The sequence below is a fragment of the Miscanthus floridulus genome, chromosome 18 (genome assembly GCF_019320115.1).
Source record: "Miscanthus floridulus cultivar M001 chromosome 18, ASM1932011v1, whole genome shotgun sequence".
Classification (NCBI taxonomy): Eukaryota; Viridiplantae; Streptophyta; class Magnoliopsida; order Poales; family Poaceae; genus Miscanthus; species Miscanthus floridulus.
Window position 1 is genome coordinate 125398571 of NC_089597.1, and position 22119 is coordinate 125420689.

Here is a 22119-nt window from a genome sequence, read left to right on the forward strand (position 1 = left end):
CACCTGCTCCGGCACAGTGCGTTGCGGGTAATCTACTCGACCCGAAAAATCTCCCAGCTTCGCGGTCGGAAGGTACTTTATCCGGCCAGCTAAATGTAAGGCATGCGTTCAACATGACTCGAGGCCCAACAACGGTCGGTCCTTAATCGACACAGACGAAAACACTACAGTCCAAAACTCTACAAGTCTCCGTTCGGTCTCAACTTCATTTAACACTTAGTTATACCATGACTTCATAGTCATCCAAGCAGATCCAGGTAACCACCTATAGCTCGCAGGTGACAGAAAATCACTCGACTTCTACCGGTCTAAGCCAGCTAAGCATTGACTCGACTGCGGATACCAGGGTAACAAGGATATAGTAATAAAGGTAAACAAGGTATAATGCAGCAACGGTTGCAAACAACTCCTGAACGTAATGCATCAATTAAAGTAAAGCATTTAATTAAATAATTGCAAACCGGGAGAAAATGCTCCGGGGCTTGCCTCTCTCGAAGGAGCTCGGACGGTGATCGGGGCACTCCGGAAGTTCCTCAACATCCTCCTCGTCGGCTTCTGGCACTTCCTGCGGCTGCACCTCGAACTGCTCCTCGGGCTCCTCGGGTATGACGACCGGGTTCTCGATTTGCGGTCCTGTATGATGCAATGTGCGTAAGTGCTTATGCAATCGGTGCATCGGATGAGATGAATATAATGGATATGTTTAAATGCAAGGTAGTCAACATCATCCAAGAAAATATACTACAAGCACATATCATCTACTGCATTCTCTTCTACTACTAGTAGGTTAAGTCAACATATCTTATTAAATGCTTCAAAGATACACCAAAGCTTTACTACTTTCTTAAACACACATAAAGCAACCCTTAATTAAACCCTAATTAATAATAGGTTTGAATAGCAACCTCTATTTTTCTTACTTAGAAAAATCTTAGAAAATTACAATAGCACATTACTACCCTAAGTAGTCTATCATCAGATTTTCATGGTGTTTGAATGAGTGGATTAGCCTACACAAAAATAACAAGCTATGGCATGATTTTGTACATGAAAATACTTTGTATTGTGAAAAGTGTCAAACAACAGAGTTAGTATTTTTCCTATGTTCTTCATAGCATACAATGACTGTACAAAAATTATCACATGCATGTTTTATACAAAGTTTGCTCTCTAGCAAAAATAACAAAAATTAGCTATTAAAGGTACTTGAACTACACCTCAAAATTTTCCCACAGCACATGCATGAAACATATTTTTCCTAGGAAATACATGACATAAGAAGATTAAAAACTTGGAATCATATTTTTCTGAAGCCTATAGATTTTTCTACCTATTTTTCAAGTTATCAACAATATTCATGATTAAATAAAATTCTACAACAAAGTATCTCAAAAATGACATGCACAATTTTTCCCAAGTAGATCTAATGATAAGGAACCTAGACAAATTTATTTCAACAGATTTGGAACAACTTTGAGTACCCAAACATTTTTCAAACCATTTCAAATTTCAAATAATAAAGAATAAATTGAAAACCATTTATTCAAACGCTACTGGGCCAGCCCGAACGGCTTAGGCGGCCCACGACTGTGCGCGCACACGGCCCAGAACGGCGTAGCCCAGCTCCGGTTCCCTCGCAGTAGCGGCGGCTGACAAAAGGGGCCGCGCGTCAGCGAGAGAAAACAGGGGATGGAGGGGGACGACGGCGCGGCAGCTGCAGAATTCGCTGACGGCGAGTTCTCCGGTGAACCCGACGGCACCGGCGTGCTCACCTCGGCCTCCCGCATCCATAGCACCCCTAAAACTAGACTCTAGCGGACTCCAGGGACGCCAGCCATGGCCCACGGCGGCTTGGCCATGGCGCACGGTGGTGCTCCGGCGAACCCCAACGGTTGGTGGCCATACAAGGCGCGCGTAAGCTCTTGGTAAACAAGGCGGACCTTCCTATGCTACGGCTAGCGGCTATGGTGAAGCGGTCAGGCGGGACCGCGTGAGATCACCGGCGGCGACCATGGCGGCCATGCCGTGGTGGTGCATGGTTCGGCAATGCCGCTCACCTATGGCTTGGCTGGCTCCGTGAGGGCGCTAACGAGGTCCGTGAGGCGATGGCGGAGCTACGGGTTGGATGGTAGTGGCTGTGGCGCTGTGGCAAGCTCGAGCGAGCTTGGCGGAGCTGATGGCGTCGGTGGTGCGCTGCGGCTGTGAATGGGGAAGGCACGGAGGGGTGAATGAGGGCAGAACGCGTGCGGAGGGCAGCAGGGCGCGCTCCTCTTCAAGCCAGCCAGCGCGCTGCGTGGTCAGGGCGAGCCGAGCGCGTGGCGAACACGCGGCGACCACCATCTGACCTCGGTCGGCCATGAACTGTCTGAAGCCGGAACACTGTAGCTCGATTCAGAGAACAAGGAACCGACTGACAACGCCAAATGATGGTGCTCTATCACCTAATCCGTTGATCGTTAGCGAAAGAATTCAAAACAAAAGTTGTACACCTATATGCCAGCTACAAAACTCATTTAGAGATCAATGTCTAATTCGCAAAGGACAGAGAGTAAAATCATGCCAAAGTCGTGTTCAAGAAACTGAAAAATGGAGTTTATACTTAGAAATTTCTAAGTGTTGAACCCAACCAAATTTCTGACTTGTGGGACCATTTAGAGCATGTTGTGCACATTTTCATGACTTGGTCACAAAATAACTTTTGTTCCTTATATAATTTGCTACAACTTTGTTTTAGGTTGCTCAGACATGCAAATATTCTAACTGGTACTTTTAGAACAGTCAAACCAGAGAATCCTAGGGTCAAAACAAGTCAACCCATAACTTGGAAACTTAATTAGACAAAATGATCAACATGAACATTGTTCCTAATGACTTTCTAAGCATAGCTAAGATGTTTAATAATATATTTAGCCATACCACACATTGGTCATACAAAAATCAAGCACTAAAGGTACTGAAACGATGAAAAACAATTGAAATGATACTTTTGTTTCATAATCATGTTTCACATGTTTCAAGTGATATATGCTCATGAATGGATGAATGATGCTCATGATCATGAAATGCAAGTGCAATTAGGCAAGACTAACACTAGGGGTGTTACAGCCTTCCCCCTTATAAAAATCTCGTCCCGAGATTTGGGTTACGAACCATTTGTTATAAAAATCTTTATAAGCTTTTTGTAGATACTCTCCTGTTTCCCAAGTTGCATCTCCCTCATCATGATGATCCCACTGAATCTTGTATGTTTTCACTACACTATTGTGAGTAGCATGTTCCTTAGTGTCTAACACCCGGACTGGTTGTTCACGATACACCAAATCTGATTTGAGTTGGATATCTCGAGGTTCTATTCTTTCCTCTGGAACACGCAAACATTTCTTGAGATGTGATACATGGAAAACTGGGAAAGCGGTACTCATTATCTCAGGTAACTCTAACTTGTAGGCTACCAGACCTCTTCGTTCTAAGATCTTGTACAGTCCTACGAATCTCACAGCAAGCTTTCTTCGGACTCCGAACCTTTTCTTCTTCATTGGCATGACTTTCAGATAAACATAGTCACCAACTTCAAACATAAGGGGTCTCCTTCTTCTGTCTGCATAGTTTTTCTGATGTGATTGGGCCACTTTCATATTCTGCTGAATAATATGAACTTTCTTCTCAGCTTCTTCTACTAAGTCAATGCCATAATACCTTCTATCTCCAGGCTTGACCCAATTCAATAGTGTTCTACATTTTCTGCCATATAAAGCTTCGAAGGGAGCCATCTTGATGCTTTCTTGATAACTATTATTATAAGAAAACTCAGCTAACGGTAACTATGACTCCCATGATCCCTTAGAAGACAATACACAGGCTCTTAACATATCCTCCAAAACAGCATTTACTCGTTCAGTCTGACCATCTGTCTGAGGATGATAAGCGGTACTACGAATCAAACTAGTTCCTAAGCCTTTGTGTAAATATTCCCAAAAGTGAGCCATGAACTGTGAGCCTCTAGCAGATACTATGGTCTTTGGTATACCATGCAACCTCACAATTTCTGCGATATACTTCTCGGCATATTGAGGTGGTCGATAAGTTGTCTTGACAGGCAAGAAATGAGTGGTCTTAGTAAGACGGTCCACAATTATGAATCATGTCCCTTTTGAGTAGTGGGCAAACCCGTGATAAAATCCATACTGATATCGTCCCACTTCCAACTAGGGACTGATAAGGGTTGCAACATACCAGCAGGCTTCATGTGAATTGCTTTCACTCGACAACATGTGTCACATCTGACAACATATGCTGTAATTTCTTTCTTTATTTTGGTCCACCAATAACGAGATCTTAGTTCTTGATACATCTTACTACTTTCGGGATGGATAGATAGCTTAGAAAGGTGAGCTTCATCCATGAGTTTATTCCTAAGCTCTCGATCTTTGGGAACTACAAGATGGTCGTCAAACCACAACACGCCCTGTTCATCCACTTTAAAGTGCTGAGATGACTTTTCTTTGATTTTCTCTTTGGTGTGGAATATTCCCTTGTCGGTTTTCTGGCCTTCTATTATCTTACTCTCCAAAGAGCAACTAATCTGAATACTATGTAACACAACAGGATGCATTAGATCGAACCCATCTTCAAGTAATGGCTGCACATTCAAGTAATGTGACTTTCTGCTCAAAGCATCTGCCACTACATTGGCTTTTCCAGGATGATATTGTACATTCAAGTTGTAATCCTTTATCAATTCCAACCATCTGCGTTGTCTCATGTTTAGCTCTAGTTGGGTAAAGATATACTTAAGACTCTTGTGATCCGTGAAAATATTGCACACATTACCAAGTAGGTAATGTCTCCAAATTTTTAGGGCGTGCACAACTACAGCAAGTTCAAGATCATGTGTTGGATAGTTGACCTCGTGCTTTCTCAATTGACGTGATGCATAAGCAATGACTCTCCTTTCTTGCATAAGAACACAACCCAATCCAGTCTTCGATGCGTCGCAAAACACATCAAATGGTTTCTCGATATCTGGTTGTGCTAAAACCGAAGCAGTGGTCAACAGTTTCCGCAAAGTGTGGAAAGCTGCTTCACACTCCTCTGTCCACACAAACTTGTGATCCTTCTGTAGGAGACTCATCATTGGTTTGGCAATCTTTGAAAAGTCTGGTATAAAGTGACGGTAATAACCTGCTAGTCCTAAGAAACTTCTAATCTCAGGAACTATGGTCGGTGCTTTCCAATTCATAACTTCTTGCACCTTACTTGGATCGACTGAAACCCCATTCTCTGACAGAATGTGACCAAGGAAAGGAACTTCCTTCAACCAGAATTCGCATTTGCTAAACTTAGCATACAGTTGATGATCCCTCAGTCTGGTCAAGACAGTTCTCAGATGCTCTTCGTGATCTTTCTTGTTCTCGGAGTACACCAGAATGTCATCGATGAACACTACCACAAACTTATCCAATTCTGACATGAAAACTATATTCATCAAAAACATAAAGTATGCAGGAGCATTTGTCAAGCCAAAAGACATGACAAGATACTCATACAACCCGTATCTGGTGGAAAATGTAGTTTTCGGTATATCCTGTGGCCTAATCTTGATCTGATGATAACCGGATCTCAAATCTATTTTTGAGAACACCTTGGCCTTAGACAATTGGTCAAACAGAACATCAATATGTGGCAAGGGATATTTATTCTTGATGGTCACAGCGTTGAGTGGCCTGTAATCTATGCACATTCTCAATGTGCCCTCTTTCTTCTTCTTCATAAATAAGGCGGGACATCCCCATTCAGACTTACTTGGTCGTATAAACCCCTTTTTTTGATAATTCTTCTAATTGCTTCTTCAGCTCAGCTAACTCATCTGGAGGCATCCGATAGGGTCTCCTTGAAATCGGAGCTATTCCGGGGACTAGCTCAATTCCAAACTCAATCTCCCTATCTAGCGGAAGACCAGGTAGCTCATCCGGGAATACATCCGGGAATTCACACACTACCGGAATCTAATGAATAAGAATGACTGCCGTAGCACATGTAACACTTATTAGGTCGGTTCTCCGAGGCAATGGTACTTGGAAAGTACCCTCACCCAGGGGATCCTTAAGGGTAAGTACTCGACCTCCAGTATCTATGACTGCTCCCCAATCCTTCATCCAATTCATCCCTATAATGATATCCAAGACTAACCTAGGCATAACTATCAAGTTCACTCGGAACTTCCGGCTACCTAATTCAAGGGTTGCCCCTCGAACCATCCGGTTGGTCAAAACATCAGCCCCTGCTGAACTTATACGGTACCCATAACCTAGTTCTGTGCATAGTTGTCCATGTTTCTGTGCAAATGCTTGACTCATAAAAGAATGCGATGATCCAAAATCAAATAGAACAACTACAGTGTTTTCGTTGATAGGAAACTTACCAGCAGTGACGGGCTCTCCCTCTGGAATTTCATCCACTGTCATACTATGCACTCTAGCATTATAAGTCTGCTTCTTCTTCTTGGGCAGGTACGGACAAAACCTCGAGAAATGGCCAGGTTGATCATAGTTATAGCAGGGTCCTCTCACTGTCCCGACAGACCCCATAGCTCCCTTGAAACTGCCTTGTACCGCAGTTACGGCTGCTTTGTTGGGCTGTACTGCCATCTTGTATGGCTTCTGAGGTCCACGGAAATTCTGATTTCTTGGCTGAGGTGGCCGGAACCTAGCGCCAGGTGCCGATGGGCGATATGGAGGACGACCTCCCATAGGTGCTCTAGCTTGGGACGGACCACCTTCAAAGGCTCTCTTACGTGTCTTGGCTGCGGTGCTGGCGTTGTTATTCTTCTCCTGCTTCAAGCAGTCGCTAATGAAGTCATTGAATCTGACGCGGTTGTTGGTACCAACATGCTTCATCATTTTTGGATTGAGACCCCTCTTAAAACTGGCTATTCTTTTAGCATCTGTGTCAACCATGTCGGGAGCATAGCGACACAAGTTGTTGAAGGCATGTAGGTATTGCGTCACGGTCTTGGTGCCCTGGTTTAATGCCAGAAACTCTCTCAACTTCATCTCGGTCAGCCCGGGTGGAATATAGACTCCACGGAAGGTCTCAGCAAACTCTCTCCAAGAAATCTGAGCATTTGGAGGGAAGGTGGTGTGATGGTGCTTCCACCACATTTCTGCTGGTCCTTGCAACTGAAGTGCAGCATACTCTATTTTTAGAACCTCAGTCATCCTCAACACACAGAATTTATCTTTCATCGTGTTGATCCATTCCTCAGCATCGAGTGGCTTTGTTGCTTCCTTGAATACTGGCGGCCTAGTGTCCATGAAATCTTTGAAGCTGCTATATTGGTTCACTCCCATGCCACCACCTTGATTATTACCACGTTGAACGTTGTTGGCGATGGTGCGCAGAAAATCTTCCATGTTCTTCTGGGATTGTTCCGTGTTGCGCTGACTCCCGAGCAGCTGTGCGAGGAACATCTCGAGGGTAAACGGGGGAGGAGGTGGCAAATGCGGTTCATGGGGAGGTTCATTGTTGTTGCCGTGGTTTCCACCACCACCACCAGTCCCCGCACCGTTAGCACCGGTCTCAGCGGCCTCATACATGGTTCGGCGAGTGTTTGTCATCTGCATATTTTAGCAACAAGTAATGATTGAGTGAAGCTGTAATAATTGCGAGTGAAGGAAAAATTATGCCGTACTGAATTTACTGGAGAGAATAAATTCATACAATAAAACAGAGGCACAACAATCGCATCCCAATTAAAACAACAGCACTTAATCAAATTACTTCAACGGCAAACATCGCGTCCATACAACCAATTTGCCAGCATACATACACTAGACTTTTATGCGTTCAGATATCGCATTCGAAAATCAGTTCCATCCACATACCAAGTCTCATACATTAGAAGCAACATACAATAGGTTATATGCCAACAAAAGAAAGGTCATCGTAACAGGACCTAGATACTAGCGCAAGGCAACTAGCCTACTCCTCAGGGCCATCATCGGGATCGGAGACGTCACCATCGCCTCTAGGTGAAACTACAGGCTCGTCCTCGTTGTCGTCGTCGATGTCCATGCCAGCGGCGTCTGGTGGAGCATATGGGCCAACCCCATTGTAGAGCGCGTGAAACTCCTCGTGCAGGTTGCCGTTGTATTCCTCTAGCTCATCGACCCTCTGCAGCAAAAGGTTTCTTGCGTTCCAGGCTTCATTCCTTTCTTGAACCAACTGTCCAATCATGCGGTCTGCATTGTTGTTGGCTTGAGTCAACGTATGCACCCGCTGCATAGCTCTATTGCCTCTCTCAGCCGCCTGATCTCGCTGTAAGTTCATATCAGCCAACTGCTCCTACAAGCTAGCTATAGCACGTGCCTGTCTCTTCTTCTGCTTTTTCCCTTTTAGCTTATCCTCACTACGTAAGCCAGTCAAAGTCCAGTAGGTACTCTCGAGACCCTCATACGCTCTAATGGCGGCGAACATAGCACTCATTGCCTGGTTGTCGCTAGCCTGTCCTTCAGCTGGACCTCTGACCAATGCACTTCCCTGAGACTGAACCCAAATGGCATCATTCGGATCATCCCTAGGAAAAGTACCAGCTAGAGCTGCTGCAAGTTCACTGGGAAATCTGCTCATAATGTCCCTGATGACACGGAAGGCTACTCCCTCTGCACCCTCAGCTAGAGTGCGACCCTCAAACTCCAAATGCCAACCATCCCAATCTGGAGCATCACTGAGAGCAGAAACCATGATCTCCACCACTGCGAGTCCATCCTCTGCTAACTGGCTCTCATTCCAAGAGTACATCGGCTCTTGACCCTCTGGGTACCCCACATCATGGAGCACTCTCCAAAGCAAGGTCGGCATGCCAAACTCGCTCAAGAAGGTGTCCGTGGTGCGGTGCTCCCTTAGGGCCAATGGACGTCGAGGTGCTCTTCCTCCGGTGGACTTACGAGCGGTTTGCTTCGTGCGGGCCATCTGTAGCAAAAGTTCTTTTATTACCTCGGGGAAACATATTTTAGGTGATACAACTTTTATCAAAATGAGATAATCAATTTATAAGGGGAGGAATGCATGACATGAATGAAATGCACAAGTAACATGATGTATGTACGTGCCATACGTTCTCACAAACTTAGGAATAAATACTTTCTAACGACGAATTCGGTGGCATACAAACGATCTCTCAAATACGTAACTAATATGTTCTACACAATAGCGTTGTTATGTACCTACAGAAAATTCATTTTAGCCCAATTCCCAATGAATGTATAAAAGCAGTAAATTTTTATCTACACGCTCTACACGAATCCCCAGATACGTGTACAATGGTAGTAACTACCCGAACCATCGTCCTATTGACGGCATCACCTCAACAGACGGAAGACCCATACATGAGATACCTTTGTAAAACATGCGTAGAACATGTAATTACTCCAGCATCTTATAAGCATTCACCCTAGATCGGCGGTGTATCTGATCATGCTCTCACAACTCACACTTACCGAGGCATAGAGGCAATTGATCCATACATTACCACTCAAACAAGTGTCACTCATACAATAGCACGCCGTATGAGCGACAAAAGAGAAATATGATGCAAGAACCCTAGTCAGTACTTAATTAAGCCACCTAAAGTCCTTAACTGGGCATAAAGGATATGATCACTGGCACACTTTATATTTTGAAAATCACATTTTCCAAATGCCTTTTTATTTTAAATACACTTGTGAACAGTAACACGCTAAACCATGCTCTGATACCAGCTGTAACAGAACCAACCAATTATACGAAATTAAGTAAGAAAATCATCCGCCAGAGCAGACGATTTAGGAAACTTAAGCCCGTATAACCCGGTAGTCCGTGAAATCATAAAGGATTTCAAACCAACTTCCATTCCAGCCAAGATCGTAATAAGTTTAGCGATCACCATCACATATTACATAAAAGTTTGCATCACGGATACATCAGAGTTTCAACATAGTTATTACAAAACCAGTTCGAATAAAAGCAGCGGAAGTCATTTGTTCAAACCACAGGCACACACGCGGAGTTCAAATATAGTGCCAGCGAATGATCATCTCCAACAAAAGCATCAGACGAGACATAAGGAATGACCATGCCCATGGTTCTAAGCATCACCCATCGCAGGATAAAGGCAGTTGATACAGTAGCCATAATACATCTGCCCATCTACAACAAGTGAGAATAAAACCCTGAGTACGAGAAGATACTCAGCTAGACTTACCCGACATAACCAAAAATAAATGACACCAAGGATTATGAAGGGCTTTATAGTAGGGTAGCTGACTCATTTGCAAAAAGAAGCATTTTTAGCATTTCAAGAACCTTTCTAAAAGCATGATTGCCAAGTTAATTAGTATTAACCTGTCGACTAGGTTTGCACCTATACTAGAGTAACCATGTGATTAAACAGATAATGATAACCCATGATCATTAAACAACTTCCATACTGTCATATTCATTATAACTGTCCAAGTGTTCCATAAACATTTACTACGATGAAGTCACTCAAGTCAAGTGCTCACTATCCAGGAGCGATGGTGATTCGAATCGATTCCTAACCAGCTGGTGATTTATTCCTTACACAAACCTCACTCACCCGCTAAAGTGAGATATTGATCACCAAGTCAACTTTCTAGGTATCTCGAGTTTGCTAGGAACCACATGTACCCGGGGGCCGACCGACTGCACTTTGGTCTTATCATCCCACCCCCGTGTCCTACCACACCTGCTCCGGCACAGTGCATTGCGGGCAATCTACTCGGCTCGAAAAATCTCCCAGCTTCGCGGTCGGAAGGTACTTTATTCGGCCAGCTAAATGTAAGGCATGCGTTCAACATGACTCGAGGCCCAACAACGGTCGGTCCTTAATCGACACAGACGGAAAACACTACAGTCCAAAACTCTGCAAGTCTCCGTCCGGTCTCAACTTCATTTAACACTTAGTTATACCATGACTTCATAGTCATCCAAGCAGATCCAGGTAACCACCTATATCTCGTAGGTGATAGGAAATCACCCGACTTCTACCGGTCTAAGCCAGCTAAGCATTGACTCGACTGCGGATACCAGGGTAACAAGGATATAGTAACAAAGGTAAACAAGGTATAATGCAGCAACGGTTACAAACAACTCCTGAACGTAATGCATCAATTAAAGTAAAGCATTTAATTAAATAATTGCAAACCAGGAGAAAATGCTCCGAGGCTTGCCTCTCTCGAAGGAGCTCGGACAGTGATCGGGGCACTCCGGAAGTTCCTCAACGTCCTCCTCGTCGGCTTCTAGCACTTCCTGCGGCTGCACCTCGAACTGCTCCTCGGGCTCCTCGGGTATGACGATTGGGTTCTCAGTTTGCGATCCTGTATGATGCAATGTGCGTAAGTGCTTATGTAATCGGTGCATCGGATGAGATGAATATAATGGATATGTTTAAATGCAAGGTAGTCAACATCATCCAAGAAAATATACTACAAGCACATGTCATCTACTGCATTCTCTTCTACTACTAGTAGGTTAAGTCAACATATCTTATTAAATGCTTCAAATATACACCAAAGCTTTACTACTTTCTTAAACACACATAAAGCAACCCTTAATTAAACCCTAATTAATAATAGGTTTGAATAGCAACCTCTATTTTTCTTACTTAGAAAAATCTTAGAAAATTACAATAGCACATTACTACCCTAAGTAGTCTATCATCAGATTTTCATGGTGTTTGAATGAGTGGATTAGCCTACACAAAAATAACAAGCTATGGCATGATTTTGTACATGAAAATACTTTGTACTGTGAAAAGTGTCAAACAATAGAGTTAGTATTTTTCCTATGTTCTTCATAGCATACAATGAATGTACAAAAATTATCACATGCATGTTTTATACAAAGTTTGCTCTCTAGCAAAAATAACAAAAATCAGCTATTAAAGGTACTTGAACTACACCTAAAAATTTTCCCACAGCACATGCATGAAACATATTTTTTCTAGGAAATACATGACATAAGAAGATTAACAAACTTGGAATCATATTTTTCTGAAGCCTATAGATTTTTCTACCTATTTTTCAAGTTATCAACAATATTCATGATTAAATAAAATTCTACAGCAAAGTATCTCAAAAATGATATGCATAATTTTTCCCAAGTAGATCTGATGATAAGGAACCTAGACAAATTTATTTCAACAGATTTGGAACAACTTTGAGTACCCAAACATTTTTCAAACCATTTCAAATTTCAAATAATAAAGAATAAATTGAAAACCATTTATTCAAACGCTACTGGGCCAGCCTGAACGGCTTAGGCGGCCCACGACTGTGCGCGCACACGGCCCAGAACGGCGCAGCCTAGCTCCAGTTCCCTCGCAGTAGCGGCGGCTGACAAAAGGGGCCCGCGTGTCAGCGAGAGAAAACAGGGGACGGAGGGGGACGACGGCGCGGCAGCTGCGGAATTCGCCGACGGCGAGTTCTCCGGTGAACCCGACGGCACCGGCGTGCTCACCTCAGCCTCCCGCATCCATAGCACCCCTAAAACTAGACTCTAGCGGACTCCAGGGACGCCGACCATGGCCCACGGCGGCTTGGCCATTGTAACACCTCGGGTGTTAGCCTTGCATAACTTGACTTGCATAACATGAGCATGATCATCACGCATTCATAAACAAGCATTTACAATTGGAACATTGAATTGAAACATATGCAATGTTGCTTGTTATTGCATGTTTCTTTGTACATATGCAAATGATCATGAATGTAAACATGTACTTGGTAGATTTGGGTCACGAAAATATTTTGGCAATGCTTAGGCTCACAAATGGAACATGGATCATGAATGTCATTTTTCATGGTCAAGTCTTTAAGGCATGTTTCATGTGATTGCCCTAACTAGCTCTATGAGTGACCACTACATAAAATGATGGAATGACCTTGCAAATTGCTTAAACATGCTTAGGATATCATCATGAACAACTTTGGTATTTAGGGCTAGGGCTAAATTGGTCATTTAGCCATGGTTTGAGTATGTATCATGATTTCAAAGTGACATGTTTGACTAAAGTTGAACTAGATGCTAGAGACCTTGCATGGAGGAGTTCACTAAAGCAATGTTGTAGTGTTTGACATAAGGAACAACTTTGATTTTTGGGTCTTGGACTGATTCAGCTCCTAACATGTTTGAAATTGGATCACAAAAATCAGTAAAACACTCATTGCAACACTTAACAATTTTTTTCTAAGTCAAGTTCACTGACAGCCTGACAAACCAATCTTTGTGATGATATAACTCGAGTTTAGTTGAGAGTTGGCACATGATCCCTTAACAAAAGTTGTAGCTGGTACTTAGGGCTATGATTTTTGTTCAGATCGTTTGCACTTTGGAGCTTTGGTTTAACAGTTAATTCACCATCAAAACGCGTCGTTAGGCTCGGCTTGCTTCTCTGAATCGACTGAACAAAGCCGTTCAGTGGTCGACACCGGCAGGCTTCGCACGCCGCGTGGCGCAGGAAACGGCCGCGCGTCGCCGCTGGTCTATCCGCGTAGGCCACGACACGCCTGGGCGTGCCTTCTTCACGCCAGCGCCCGCCCGCACTCAGCCGTGCACCCCTTTTGCTTCACCTTGCTTTCCTTCGTCGTCTTGCAGCGCCGCAGTAGCCGTCGAGCTCCCACAGCGCCACCGTCGTCGTTGACGGCACAAGCCGCGCCTAGCCGCTCCTTCATCACCGCAATCCCTCCACCGTCTCCCCAGCACCCCATTGCTTCTCCCAGTGCCCGCTATTCGAGTTTGGTAAGCACCAGCGCCGTGCAAATGCTCACCGGAGCCCCGTCGCCGACTCCGTCGTCGTGGCCACGCCGCCATAGTCCTCCTCCCGCTCTGTTGGCTAGCGCGCTAGGTCCCCCAGCGTTCATAGATGCTTGTCCGCACTTTAGGTTGAGCCGCCGAGGTCGTCACCGGTGTACCGCCGACGTCCCGCCTCGCCGAGCCGCCATGGCCACCGCCGTCGTCACTAGCGTCGACGATAGGGCCGGCCAAGTAGACCAATCGACGCGTTAGGTCACAGGGATCACTCAGTGATGATGTCACCGCCGGCGGACTCGCCGTCGACGAGCTATGGCCGCGTGAGCTTGCTCAGCGCCGCTGGCTCTGTTTTGGTCTCGCTGACCGGTGGGTCCAACTGACGCGTGGGTCCCTGCTGTAAGCGACTCTAGGTTTTAAGGATAGTTCAAAAATTTCAGATTCAAGTGTGTTTTGTTATTTTTATATCTTCAGTTTGATGGCTCCTAAAATTGTGAAATAAATTTGTGAGTGTTCCTTAGGAAGTGTAGTATTTAGGAAAAATATGTTCTTGACTTGTACAGTAGAAATTTTTGGAGATTTAAATAGGGATTTGAAATGTGCTTTTGAATGTATTCAAATTTGTTTATTTTATATCTAGAGTTCCTGTGCTCCAAAAAATTATGAAATTTTTGTGGTAAGCTATTCTTGTCATATGTGAACTCTGGTAAAAATTTGAGGACCAGTGCATGGGTAGATTTATAGTTATAGATTTTTTCTTTTATGAATAGTCAATCCTTGCATGAATTTTTATAAATTATTTATGAGTCCAAAATTTATGAAATTTGTTGGAGGTAATCCTAGTACCATATGAATGTTAAGAAAAATAGGAAATCTGTTGCTTGACACTTTTTAATAGGATTTTCCATTTATGCTATTTCAAGCCTTGCTGCCTTATCATTTTTGTATAGAATGTTCTACTTAGTAAAATGACATAAAATTTTTATAGTAGTCCTTTGATAGCATTAGTAAGGCACTGTAAAATTTTGAGAATTTATGAAGTATATCTAATATATGTTTATTATTTAACCAAGATATCTAAATTAAATAATAAAGGCAATTAAATAAATAGTTTGGGATTCATCATTATATTATATTACATGTATTTAGTATGCTTAAACTGTTGGTAGATTCTATGTTGTCAAATTTTGAATGATTACATGAAGTAGAAGTATTATTACTTTATGTTGCATATTAAATAGTTTCCGGACTGATTCTAGAGTTTGATGAGTTTCATGTTGAAACTAATGTGTACTGTAAAAATGGTTAATAACAAAGTTGTAGAGAATTTGATAAGCTTTCCAGAAAGTCTAGGATCGCTGTTTTTGGATTAGTAAAACTCCAGTTATGAGTGAAACAAGTAGCTACTGTTTGTGGCATAGTCGATGCATTGTCGAAGTAGTTAAGTAATAATCGAGAAGGGATATGCACCTACTCAATAAACATGATGCACTTGTAATATTTATGCATTCGTAATACTTATGCCATACTCATGCATCTAGGATCGGAGGAAGAGATCACGTTGCTGGAATATGAAGAAGCAGAGGAAGAGAATCAGCAGGAGGATCCACAAGCCGTAGCTCCCGAAGGCGTGGAGCAGAACCCTGAAGAGCTTCCGGAGTGTCCTGACCACCGCCCTACTTCCTTTCTGCGAGGCAAGCCCCGGAGCATTATAAGTCTCCCAGTAATTTACAAATGTTTACTTACGTATTTATGATTGATGCATTAGGTTATAAGAGTTGAATAAAACCACTTGATGCATGTACATTCCTTGTCCAAATATTACACCTTTAACCGGTATAGGTCCAGGATCGAATATATTTGCTTAGCCATGCTTAGGCCGGTAGAAGTCAAGTGATGTCCTGTCACCTGCGAGATATAGGTGGATACCAGAGCACAGTTGGCTATATTTGCTATCGTGGAACAAGAACCATAGGGTAAAAGTAAATCGAGACCGAACAGAAAGTCGATAGAGAAGCGACAAGACATGGAGGTCTTGGGTGTGGATTTATCCCCGTCTGTGTCGATTAAGGACCGTACCGTTGTTGGTGCTTCTGACAAGATTGAACGCATGCCTCTCACTTAGCTGGCCGGATAACTCGTTCCGACCGCGAAGCCGAGTAATTTAACTTAGGCCAGGAATCGTTCTATTGTGCGCTCCTTCTGGGGAACGATCAGACTGAGCCCAAGGGCAGGCTTGGCCTGAGCATCCTAGCATCTGGTGTTCCAGATTGTGTGGCATAGTATGGACCCGTGAAATGTGTACCGGAGTTGTACCAAAGGTGACCTAAGGCTATCGTGGCTGGTAGACCTAGGTTTGTGTTAGGAATAAATTCCCAGCTGGTTGAAATCGATTCGAATCGCCGTCTCTCCCGGATAGTGAGAAACTTGGCTAGTCCCAACATCGTAGTAACTGTGTTATGAAACATGATGGTTCGGATGAAAATGGAATTACAATACCTGCTATAGTTACTATTGTATGCTTCTAAATGATATACCACATGTTTGGCACAGGATAGTTGCTAACCTAGAAATGGATAGTCATAATTAACCTAGTAAAGAATTTGTAACTGCACCATGACTCGATTGCTTTTACGCAAAATGTTAGCAAGTTACGTCCACTTATACAGCCTTGCATAATCCTTGGAGTCATTTTATTTCTGGTTCATGACGGGTAAGTCTAGCTGAGTACCTTCTCGTACTCAGGGTTTATTTTCCCATTGTTGTAGATGGCACTGTGTATCACGGGTATTGCAAGAGTTGCTTCTATCTCGCTGTGGATGAGGAGTAAGCCTTGGGCAGGCTTCTTTATTAATTCCTATCCTTGCTTTTGTGGACCGTGATCTGGCTTGGCACTGTATCAAACTATGTTGGAAACTTTATCTTCGAACTTATTTGCTTCCGCTTTATTTATCAAACTCGGTTTGTAATAACTTTTATTCGTACTCTGATGATGAAAAGTATCTGTGAACTTTATGTAATATGTGACATGTATGTTGAATCCTGTACGATCTTGGTTGTTGTAAATCGTTTATCGAGACCCGTCGTGGTACTCGACGGACTACCAGGTTTATATGGGTTCAAGTATGACAGTGCGACCGCTTACGGATTGCCATTATACTTGTATTCTTATAAATTGGTCGGTTCTGCGACAGCCATGGCGCACGGTGGTGCTTCGGCGAACCCCGATAGTTGGTGGCCATACAAGGCGCGCGTAAGCTCTTGGTAAACAAGGCGGACCTTCTTATGCTACGGCTAGCGGCTACGGTGAAGCGGTCAGGCGGGACCACGTGAGATCACCGGCGGCGACCATGGCGGCCATGCCACGGTGGTGCATGGTTCGACAATGCCGCTCACCTACGGCTTGGCTGGCTCCATGAGGGCGCTGATGAGGTCAGTGAGGCGATGGCGGAGCTACGGGTTGGATGGTAGTGGCTGTGGCGCCGCGGCGAGCTCGAGCGAGCTCGGCGGAGCTGATGGCGTCGGCGTGCGCTACGGCTGTGAATGGGGAAGGCACGGAGGGGTGAATGAGGGCAGAGCGCGTGCGGAGGGTAGCAGGGCGCGCTCCTCTTCAAGCCAGCCAGCGCGCTGCGTGGTCAGGGTGAGCCGAGCGCGTGGCGGACATGCGGCGGCCACCATCTGACCTCGGTCGGCCATGAACTGTCTGAAGCCGGAACACTGTAGCTCGATTCAGAGAACAAGGAACCGACTGACAGCGCCAAATGATGGTGCTCTATCTCCTAATCCGTTGATCGTTAGCGAAAGAATTCAAAACAAAAGTTGTACACCTACATGCCAGCTACAAAACTCATTTAGAGATCAATGTCTAATTCGCAAAGGACATAGAGTAAAATCATGCCAAAGTCGTGTTCAAGAAACTGAAAAATGGAGTTTATACTTAGAAATTTCTAAGTGTTGAACCCAACCAAATTTCTGACTTGTGGGACCATTTAGAGCATGTTGTGCACATTTTCATGACTTGGTCACAAAATAACTTTTGTTCCTTATATAATTTGCTACAACTTTGTTTTAGGTTGCTCAGACATGCAAACATTCTAAGTGGTACTTTTAGAACAGTCAAACCAGAGAATCCTAGGGTCAAAACAAGTCAACCCATGACTTGGAAACTTAATTAGACAAAATGATCAACATGAACATTGTTCCTAATGACTTTCTAAGCATAGCTAAGATGTTTAATAATATATTCAGCCATACCACACATTGGTCATACAAAAATCAAGCACTAAAGGTACTGAAACGATGAAAAACAATTGAAATGATACTTTTGTTTCATAATCATGTTTCACATGTTTCAAGTGATATATGCTCATGAATGGATGAATGATGCTCATGATCATGAAATGCAAGTGCAATTAGGCAAGATTAACACCAGGGGTGTTACACTACGGATGATGGCTGAAAGGATATCTGTCTGCTCGCCCACCGTGGTTGCATATAATACGGTCATCGATGGCTTCTTTAAGGAGGGCAATGTTGATAAAGCATGTGATCTATTCAATGAAATGATGCAGCGGGGCATTTCACCTAATCTATTGACATATAACTCCACTGCTCATGCACTGTGTAAGGCAAGAGCAGTGGACAGGGCAGAGGCCGTCCTTCAACAAATGGTTGATAAAGATGTTCAGCCAGATCGCAGGATGTATAATAACTTGATCTATGGATATTCCTCTATGGGCCAGTGGAGGGAGGCAGTGAGGGTATTTAAAGAGATGACAAGTCAGGGCATCTTACCAAATGTTGTTACTTCGAGCATGTTAATGGCTTCCCTCTGCAAGTATGGAAAAATCAAGGATGCTAGAGATGTGTTTGACTCAATGGCAATGAAGGGCCTAAAACCTGATATTGTCTCCTACCTAATTATGCTCAACGGGTACACTACTAAAGGATGCCTAGTTGATATGACAGGTCTCTTCAATTTGATGCTAGGAGACACTATGGCACCTGACATCCATATTTTCAATGTGCTAATCAAGGCATATGCTAACTTTGGAATGCTAGATAGGAATACGGTTATCTTCAATGAAATGAGCGAGCAAGGAGTGAAACCGTGATGTGGTAACCTATTCAACAGTGATTGCTGCGCTTTGCAGAATTGGTAAGATGGATGATGCTGTGGAAAAATTTCATCAGATGATTGATCAAGGACTAGCACCCGATATGTGTACTTACTGTTGCCTGATTCAAGGTTTTTGTATTCATGGTGGTTTGCTGAAAGCCAAGTAATTGGTTTTGGAAACGATGAAGAAAGGTATGCGTCCTAACACTGTTTTCTTCAGTTCAATAATAAACAACCTTTGCAAACAAGGAAGAGTAATGGATGCACAAAATATATTTGACTTAACTGTAAATATTGGTCTGCATCCTACTGTTTGGGAGTATAGTGTAACACCCTAAAATTTGCCACTTTTAAAAATAGAGTTAAAATGATTTATTTGTGAATTTTTGTGCACATGAAAATATAGGAAAATAAAATTTTTATTAATTTAAAATTTATCATAAGGTAGAAACGTGTTTGTTGCATTCATGCCGGTCGCACCTCGTGTTTCTATGTGCGAAATGTGTGTTTTTTTATACGTTTAGGAGATGAATATCTATCTTTTGGAATTTTTCAGCTTCTTTCTGGAATTTAATTCCTGCCTCCTTCACTTTAATCTTTATGTTCAAAGTTCCCAACAATATTTTTATGAGCTCCAAATACTTTATTTGGGTTCATCATGTTCCAAAGTATCTCTGAGAATTTTCCCCTAATTTTTAGAGGTCTCGGAGTAATTTTCGTGACTTAAATATCAATTTCGGACTTTTCTAGAATTATTTTAACCACGAAATTAATTAATTCCGAAAATAATAAATTTCACATTTTTCCCAATGCTCAAAGCTCATGTGCAATAATCCTAATAAATCATCAAGGCCCATGCATTTATTTACTAATGAGCTTTAATGTTTATTTAGGCCTATTAGTGCAGGTGGATGGTGCAACGTCAATTAGTACCATATCGCCAGTTGACGTGTATGTGGGGAGTTTTTCTTCCTATATATATCAACCAACCCCTTAGGCAAAGCACACTAAAACTACCGTATGGGGAGCCCCTAGTTTGAAAAATACCTCGTATAGTAAATTATATTTTTCTCCTCTTTCCCTCGCCGTCGCCGTCGCAGTCGCCGCCGCTGCCCTGCCCAGCTCGGCCATCCTCTTCTCGGCAACAAGTAAGGCCGTCTACCATATTCCTGCCGATCTCCAATGTGGCCGCGTCCTCTTGTTTCTTTTTCTCGCAACAGAACAGATCGACTCCTATTCCTGCCCTAGATCGCAGCGTCTATCGCCGCTCGTGCCGGCTATTCTCACCTTGAGCCATGCTGTATGCCCGCACGCATGCAACCATCCTCTGCGCCTTCCAGCAAAAGATGCATGTTGCGTACGTGCTTCGGCCTTGAGCAGCACGTCGTCTACTTGCACCTTTGGTGAGTTCTTCTATAATTATCTTTCTTCCTCCCTCTATGCACTTATGCAGACAATCAACCGTGATTTAGCCTCCTGTTAAAATAACCAATCTGCATTCTTTCTTTTGTACTCCATACTCGATCCATATTAATTCTTTGTCATCAGTTCCTACGTGAATCCTGCATAGAGTGCGCATAGGTTCTTTGTTTTATATGAATCTGTATAAAACCGCATGTGTGCAGCAGCTCTGGGTCAATCTATCTAAATCCTTTTTCTTCTTTCTGTGACTCGTAACAGCACTATCGATGTTGCCTGTTCCTCATCACCTCTCTACGTACATCTACAGTTTGTACGTACGTCTTGCCGCGACCTTCAGGCAATGGATGACCGGAGCTCTTGCCATATGTGCAGCTCGGCCTGTGTAGCAGGCCGCTGACGCCCGCTCCTGCAGCTGGATGCCGAGCACCAGTCATATCGTCGCTAGCGCCGCCGTCCAGGTTTCGCCGAGGAGCCAGTCATCCGCGTGGTAGTAGATCTCCCCGATCCGTATTGTTTCTCCTTGCTTTCTGGGCTGCTCACCCCGTCGCTGAACTTATATAGCAGGAAGTCGCCGTCCGTCTCGCCAAGCTCCACGCTGTGGCCATGATCTCACCGCCGATCTTAAGTCCCTTGGTGAGTACTGTTAGTCGCTGAATTCTCACTCTTGGTAGTAGGAGAATTCTTACTCTCATCGAGAGAGGATGACACTAGGAGTTGGGGCAATTTTCTTGTCTATTTCTCACACAAGCTCACACAAATGCCATACCAACCTGAGGGGTTGGGGTTACATATTTATAGCTGCTAGGCAACCAAGCATATGCCAAGATGTTAGTCTAAGATGCTAGTCTAAGATGCTAATATGCTGTCCTCTAAGATGCTGTCCTAGATGCTAGTCCTAGATGCTAAGATACTAGTCAAGGGTGCTGTGCTGTCCTTGGCACTTGGCAGCAACAGCAGTCCCCTCCTTGTGGCAGCAGTACAGCCAACAACCCCACAAAGCAGCACAGAGACTTATCCATCATTCTCCCCCTAAGTCTTGTGCGTCGTCTTGTGGGGGAGTTGAACCATCCCGGTCCTGGAGCAGAGCTCAAGGAACTTGATCCTCCCAAGGGGCTTGGTGAGCAGGTCCGCAAGCTGATCCTTGGTGTTGATGTAGCTCGCCTTGATGCTCCCTTCCTCCAAACAGCCTCGGATGAAGTGGTACCTCACCCGGATGTGCTTGCTGCGTTCGTGGAACACGGGGTTCTTCGCCAGGGCTAGAGCGGACTTGCTGTCCACCCTGAGCTCCACCGCTCTAGTGTCTCTGCTGAGGAGATCACCAAGCAGTCGAGCGAGCCAGAGCGCCTGAGTCGAAGCGGTGGAGGCCGCTATGTACTCGGCCTCGCAGCTGGACAGGGCGACCACCTGTTGCTTGACCGACTGCCAGCTAACGAGGCACTTGCCGAGGAAGAAGAGGATCCCGCTCGTGCTCTTGCTGGTGTCGATGTCGCCGGCGTGGTCGCTGTCACTGTACCCGACGAAGTGTGCCGCCCCAGGGCACCTCGGGTAGTAGAGGCCGTGGTCGAGAGTCCCCGCAACGTAGTGGATGATCCTCTTCACAGCCTGCTGGTGCTCCGTCGTCGGTCGCTGCATGAACCGACTAACGTAGCCGATGGAGAATGCCAAGTCCGGCCGTGTGTGGGCGAGGTGGCGAAGGCTCCCCACAAGACGCCGGTACTGCGTAGCGTCCACCTCCTCCGTCGTGCTGTCGCGGCTCAGCTTCAGCCTCTCCT

At 44.3% G+C, this 22119-nt stretch overlaps 1 pseudogene; it reads left to right on the forward strand.

Moving 5' to 3' along the window:
* The window catches only part of LOC136524597 (protein Rf1, mitochondrial-like), a 40373-nt pseudogene that overhangs the window by 3535 nt on the left and 14719 nt on the right, over positions 1 to 22119 (forward strand).